The sequence below is a fragment of the Euprymna scolopes genome, chromosome 1, assembly GCF_053919585.1.
Source record: "Euprymna scolopes isolate OS-2025 chromosome 1, ASM5391958v1, whole genome shotgun sequence".
Taxonomy (NCBI): domain Eukaryota; kingdom Metazoa; phylum Mollusca; class Cephalopoda; order Sepiida; family Sepiolidae; genus Euprymna; species Euprymna scolopes.
The window spans coordinates 135,509,421-135,517,084 of NC_136482.1; the positions used below are offsets into that span (position 1 = coordinate 135,509,421).

The 7,664-nt window shown below is 29.7% G+C and overlaps 1 protein-coding gene across 8 annotated transcripts in view; it reads right to left on the minus strand.

The window, feature by feature from the left end:
• The window catches only part of LOC145280019 (homeobox protein cut-like 1), a 971,332-nt gene that overhangs the window by 97,862 nt on the left and 865,806 nt on the right, over positions 1–7,664 (minus strand). The window lies entirely within an intron of this gene.

Below are 7,664 nucleotides of genomic sequence, written 5' to 3' on the forward strand. Positions count from 1 at the left end.
TTGTTCATTTTTATTGTATACTTTTCAATAATTTCCTTTTCTTATATTTTATTTCAATAAATGGCTTCACAATAGAAGAACAATAAAAGTAAAGAAACTGATTTGTCTTGTCCCCGCTCCTGGTAATGCTGCATCCAAAATTCAAAAGTATGTTAACTGAGTATAACCCTAAGTTCTATTAAATATAGGTGCTAAGTCTCCTACTTCCTTTTAAAGATTTTTGAGTAACTTAAATGAATGTCCACTATTCAAGTAAACAAAATATAATTATGATTTAAATCATTGTCGTGATCATCCTTCTTTACGAATGCACCAGATTACCCGAGAAAAGGATCAAGATCATCATCACTTCTGGCTCACAAAAAAGCTGGTATAATATGATAGAATATCGATTAAGGCAGGACAATGATTTGACTTAAAGTTTAGTTTCCTTAGCTGTTTAAGTTCATATTTTCATAATTTCACACACAATCTTTACAACCATGTACAAATGCAATCATGCAAATATATTTGTTGAATTCTTATCAATCAAAAAGAATGTGAGAAATATTTCATCCACAAATCTGATTTCTTCATACATTTACTCAAACAGACTTTCCACTTTTTATATATATATATACAGAGAGAGAGAGAGAGAGAGAGACAAGCGTACACATAGACAAAGAACACTAAATTTTGTTATTTGTAGTAAACTGTAAATTGTATGCATGAAATCAGAAAGATACTATAATACTATAACTATACTTAATACTATAAGAATAAAGCAGTTATAATCTTTATACCTAAATGATTAAATACAAATGCTTTTTTTCATTTATCACTTCTAGATAAAAATAAATATATATTAAAAAATATATAACTATTAAAATAAATATATATTAAAAATATATAACCATTAAAATGGGTTACTATTTAACAACAGTGCATTTTGAAATGCTGTATATGTCACAGAGACAAACAGTCCAAAACATGCCATACCTTCAAAAATTAGATTTTATAATTATAATAATACCAATAATCATAAAAAAGCTCGCTCTTCAACATGATGGACATACGATTTTACATTGTTTTTCACAAAAAAAGTCAAACGTTTTCAAATGAAATAAAGATATTTTTTGTGTTTCTGTCTGTTTTTACATGGTTCAAATCTAGAGTTTGTTCTTATTGATTTACTATTAATAGAAAAAATTCTGTTTCTCTCTATTGTGCTATGAATCGTATTAAAAAGATTCAATGTGTTAGCTGTTGAAATGAATTTTATATGAACAGTCAAAGTGGTACTTCTGTATCATTTTTGCATGTTTTATCTTACAGAAGGATAATAGGATTTTATCCAATATTAAAGCTGTTTGATCTAATAGTTATAGCATCCCAAACTATGCTTCTTAGATGTTTACAAAAGGGACATGAAACAGGGTAACCTCACCCTCTGCACATGGGAAAGTCTGGCTGACAAATGCCTTGCTTGGCAGTACAACAAGGCGTGTTCAATACAGAAGCTATGTCTAGATGTCTAGATGAATAATCATAATAATAATACCAATAATCATAATAATAATCAATATTAGATGTAAGCATAATACATTCTTGTCGTTTTACTTTTTGGAAAATCAGAAATGAAAACTTCAAATTTGTGATGGAATTATAAATAGTTAACATATATCAACTTGCAATTAATTATTAGCACTCCTTCCCCCATTTCATGTTCTTAAAGGAGAAACTAGAAATTCAAAGGTAAACCTATTTTTTATTAAACAGTACATTCAGAAATTGTCACCAGAGAGTTAGTCTATTTATAAGTACAATATTAAAATAAATTGGCATAAATTTATAGTTGTTGAAAGTAAATGAGAAACCAGTTAACAGCATAATTATGAGAATATATATATACATATATATATATATGATGAAAATAATGGAAATAGTATTCCGACAAAATAGAGAAAATAAAAAGGAACAAACCGTATTATGTGTTCATCAACGTTTCGTCTTTATTTCGAGACTTCCTCTGGATGAATGAGATTAAGAAACCAAAAAATATACCAGTACAAAATATTTGAAAATGTTTCACGTGTTAAATTTATTTCAAATAAACCGCGCCGGAGACTTCTTGAATCTGCGCTTATCGCAATTTCAAGCACTATTAAACAACGTGGAGGTTTCTATAACATAGCGCCATTAATAAGTAAACTGTTATTAAAAGAACATTATTTAACTGTGGACACAGGTTAACTTTCTCACACCATTCAAACACCCCCTGTAATAATTAACACATAATCTCAATCAATAAATTACATAAAAAACACTCATTTCATTTCTGTTACAAACATATATTTGAATTTCAACAGATATATCTTTTTCCCAATAAGAATATAAACTTGCGTTTATAGTTTTAAAATCAAATTAATGACTATATGACGTCACTAAAATTTCCTTCTTTTTAACAGCGCCAGCCCCCCTCCCTCCTTTTTGAATTTCCAACATCAATATTTTCCGTTTCTCTGAAATAGAACTGCGTCACACTGTGCACGTGAAACATTTTCAAATATTTTGAACTGGTATATTTTTTGGTTTCTTAATCTCATTCATCCAGAGGAAGTCTCGAAATAAAGACGAAACGTTGATGAACACATAATACGGTTTGTTCCTTTTTATTTTCTCTCTCTCTCTATATATATATTTATGCTCATTGCCAATAAAATGAATATGTATGGAGGTATGTGTGTAAGAGCATGTGCATGATTGTTACTGTATATGAATGAGAAAGGGGAGCCTGTTGGAGATCTATGTACCAAAGCTTTAAACAAAATAAGAATAAATGAATAAGGCATATAATTATAGTCTGAGAAAAAGTATAATAAAGGATATTAGAACTCAATAATCAATCTGAATGCTTGGCCTTTTGGTCAAGATCAAAGTGTAGTATCTGTTCTTCAGATGCTGCACTTCTATTTCTTGTTCTCTTTCGGTGGAGGAGAAATCCTTCACGACTGAGACAATTTTTATTTTTGTACCTTTTCTCCACGTAAAAACACGACCCTGGTGTCTAACTCTGTCCCGTGGGGAGGCATAGTAAATAGGTAAAATAATGTGTTGATTGCATTTGTAGAGCTATTTAATTTCTATAAAAAAATATATAACTCTACAAAAATTGTATTGGAATAAATACTAATAAATATTAACTTAATATTTTATTATATTAACTTGATATTTAGTAATCTACAAGAATATATAAGCAACAAAAATGGAAATAAGAGAAAAAGCAAAAAAGACAAATTAATAGGAATACAAAAAAATAAACACAGGGTCATGATTTAATATTTTGCCCTAACTTAGGGATTTATCAAGAACAAACAGGATAAAATATAAGTCAATATTTATACATTGGATACCATGATGAAAATACATCCAAAATATACAGGCTATCAAGGTAGGAAAGAGCATAATGGAGAAGGGTTTGTAACTCACTACCCACACTATATATATATATAAATATAAAAAAATCAAATGTATTTCTCAAAATCAGGCAGCAACAGATTTCATTCTGACAAATCGATATTTGATTTTACTTAGCCAATTTGTCTTATTTTCTTTCCAACAGATTATTGTCAATAAAATATATTTTACTCTGGCTAGAATAATTTTAGGGTGGGGCAACTTAGGAATTAATAAAAAGAAATAAAAAAAATTGCTCTACATGTATCCAATTTCAGATAAATAATAATTGCTCTACATGTATCCAATTTCAGATAAATAATATATTTTTAAAAATAAATATTAATCTATTCATTTTTAAATATTATTTGCTTATCATAATGGTATGTAAAATAATTTGATTTTAAAGATTTTCATAATATAAATACTGAAATTTCACATAAGACTTTTATTTGAAAAAACATATAAATAATTTATTTTCCATAACTCGGTCATAAGTTAAAAAAAAGAAAAAAAAAAAAAGAAAGGGTTCATCAATGAATGTTCTGTCTTGAAACTTTAAGACTTGTATTTCTAATTTTTTATTCAGGCGATAATATATATATTTAAAGTTTTTATTTGTTATCATATGAATAAAAAACATGATTAAAAATGGTGATGTAATTAAAATTAGTTACAAACATATTAGGCTGGTGCAAAAATAATGTTGCTTTTTGACATTCAGCTTTAAAAGATCATGACTCCTTTCATAATAAACTTTATTAATACAAACCATTACAATTGACACATTTTTGCCAATGAGAAACGAGTTTATTTATCCATAGAAATCCATAGTTCTGGAAGTGATAAAGTCATTGAGGCCAATTTGGCATCATCTCGTCTTTTGAAGCATTTTTCGTGCTGGAAGTTGTCAAAATGCTTGAAAAATGATAATTGGTGGGCAAGAGGTCCAGTGAATATGGCGGATGAGGCAGAGTTTCGTAGCCCTATTTGTTCAGCTTCTGCAGGGTCAGCTGAGCAACATGCGGGCAAGCATTGTCACGGAGGAGAATTGCTCCCTTCATATTGACCAATCTTGGGCACATATGTTGGAGCATTTTGTCAATTTGTCGGCAGTACTTCTCTGCCGTAATCATACCACTCGGATTCAAGAAGCTATGATGGATGAGACTGGCCGCAGACCATCAAACAGTCACCATAACATTTTTTGGTGCAATTTCAGCTTCGAGAAGTGTTATGGAGCTTCTCCGGCATTCGACCATGTGCAGAACATCGCCGGTTGTCATAGAAGATCCACTTATTATCACACGTCACAATCCGCTCGAGAAATGGGTCATTTTTGTTGCAACAATTTTTTTGATTATCATTCAATTCATACAACTTTTTTGACTTCCCTATTTGCTTTAAATGGCGAACGACTGTTAAGTGGTCAACCTTGAATTTAACAGCAACTTCTCGTGTGGTTCTGCGAGGATCAGCTTCAATTAAGGCTTTCAAATGTGCGCGGTTGACCAGCTGCAACCATGTTCATCTTTGAGGCTCTTGTCACCATTGCAAAATTTTTTGAATGACCATTGTGCAACATGTTCGTTAGTGGTTCCTGGCCCAAACGCATCATTGATATCACAAACTGTCTCAGCAGCTTTTTGGCCTAGTCTGAACTGGAACAAGAAAATCATGCGGATTTGAATTTTTTCTATTCTATTGAAAAGCCTGCAATAAAATGAATGAAGAGATTTAGAACGGTAACAAATAACACAATTTCACAGAGCAAAAACCCCGCTTCAAAATGATATATAACATGCTTATATATATATATATATATATATATATATATATATATATGCATTAATGAATTAATTAATATGCATTAATGAATTAATTCAGAAATTATATATATATATATGCATTATTGAATTAATTAATATGCATTAATGAATTAATTCAGAAATTATATATATATATATGCATTATTGAATTAATTAATATGCATTAATGAATTAATTCAGAAATTAATTAATATGCATTAATGAATTAATTCAGAAATCATTTATAAATAAGTGAGAAAACAATATTGTTTTTGAACCTAAGATTTACCTGCCTATCTCCCAACCCCTAAGAAATGATGGACATAATATTATAAATTTAATTCTTTATAAAAATCACATTAACATTTAATTATTAACAATTTAGCACATGTTTTTATTTATACAAACATTTTATGATATATATGCAAACATGTTTTGATTTAAGTCAGACTTGGCTTGGCCTCTTAAAGATAAAGTTTCATAAAATGACACAGAATGTAGAATTCAAATTTCTCAGAAGAAAAGTATCACATGACCATAATTGAGAAAAATAAAAACCCAACTTCACAGCTTTTAATTTTTCTCTCTCTTTCTCTTGTAATAAGATGCTGAATAGAGTAGTAAATATTAAAAGAGTGGATGAAGAAAGCTATAGTGTCAATTTAATAGGACTATTTATAGAAAAATTATACCTGAAATAATATATCTATAATATAAAGCTGAACGTCTATGTGCGTGTGTCTGGTCACGAATAGGTTCCTATGTGGTTGACTATTATAGAAAACTGATCACATATGAGAGAAGATGTATCGAGACACAGAATTGGGTATGTTTGATCTGGCATAATGATGATTCATTAAAATTGTGGGGTCTGCGTACACGCCTGGTTCACAAACTATGGAAATAAAAAATTTAAAAAACGTTTACAATTGTTTTTGATATAGATGTACAGATTAATACTTTTAATGTTTTAAGTTAAATAGGGATGATATCATAAAATTGTGGGGTCTGCGTTTGCGCCTGGCTTCGAAATAGGCACAAACTTTAATAAAGACTTTTCATATCTATCTGCATAAGTATACTTTGATAGTTATGTTTCAGTTTGAAGAAATATGGTATAATAAAATTATGGGGTGTTCGTTCGCACCTGACCTCCATAGAATGGAAATATATCACAAAGTTTAACAAGGTTTTTTAATATAGATCCACAGAATATTGTGATAAGTGTTTCAGTGTGAACAGGTATGGCATAACAAATTATGGGGTTTATCTATTTTATTTTTACTTTCATCATATTTTGCTTTGGTTTTGATACCCCCAAATTCGAAGCTATCTCTTTACAACCCTTCCTTTTCATAACCTATCATACTTTCATAAATCAGAATCCATTTTCTGTAGGCTGTTTTTGAACCCAGTCAACGACGGGTACTTTTGCTAGTCTATATATATATATATATATATATATATATATATATATATATATATATATATATGTGTGTGTGTGTGTGATGTCCATTCATCGATTTGATGAATACCACAAAACATCATTGATGATATGGTGACTCGTGTGTGAAATTTTTGTGGCAAGAGTTGCACAATCTCTTCTCAGCTGGCACTGTTGGCAAGTAGAAATTTCAAGACAACTGGAAACAATGCTGAGATAAGCAGAGAGCACATGTTATTTCTGAATAGTCATCCATACTGGTATACATATAAATCATTTTTTCTTTTATAACATTAAAATGAGATTATTCCACATGAGAATTGATATTTAAGCAAACTTAACTTTTACTGAATATTAAAGTTGAAGAAAACATTAAGAAGCCTAACAGACATCAGCTGCATATTCTGATAAGATCTTAAAACTTATGAAATGATTAAGCAAATATACAAACCTAAACTTCAAATAAGTAATCATAATTGTTTTTATTACTCTAACACTTTCAAAGGTAAAGTAGATGCCAACTTTGCCAGGTAATTTCACTCACTTCAGAGGTGACCCTTTCTGCATCTATTAATATTGACTGATTTGGATAGGTAATCTTTTTTGGAGTTTCCACTTTCTCAATTAATTATTTTATTTACCTTCTTTCTAGATGCAAGGTTAAGTGTGGCTTCAATGAAAGTGTTTCTATGGACCAAACAGAATTCAAAATTAGCGTATCCAAGGTCCATGTTATTAACCACTTAGCCACCACCACAAGGTTGAAAGTCTAGTCTATCCTGTTATTTAACCTATAGTGGATTGATACCTTTTCCAAGTTAAAATGATACAACAGCCCTTACAGAAATTGAACACAGCAAGAAAAATCAACAATTTGCAGCATTATAACCACTGCAACATCACCAAAAGAGTATCATTGCAATATGGTGAATAGTATTTGTAAATTTAAACTATGCAAATGTTTGTATGTGATAAAA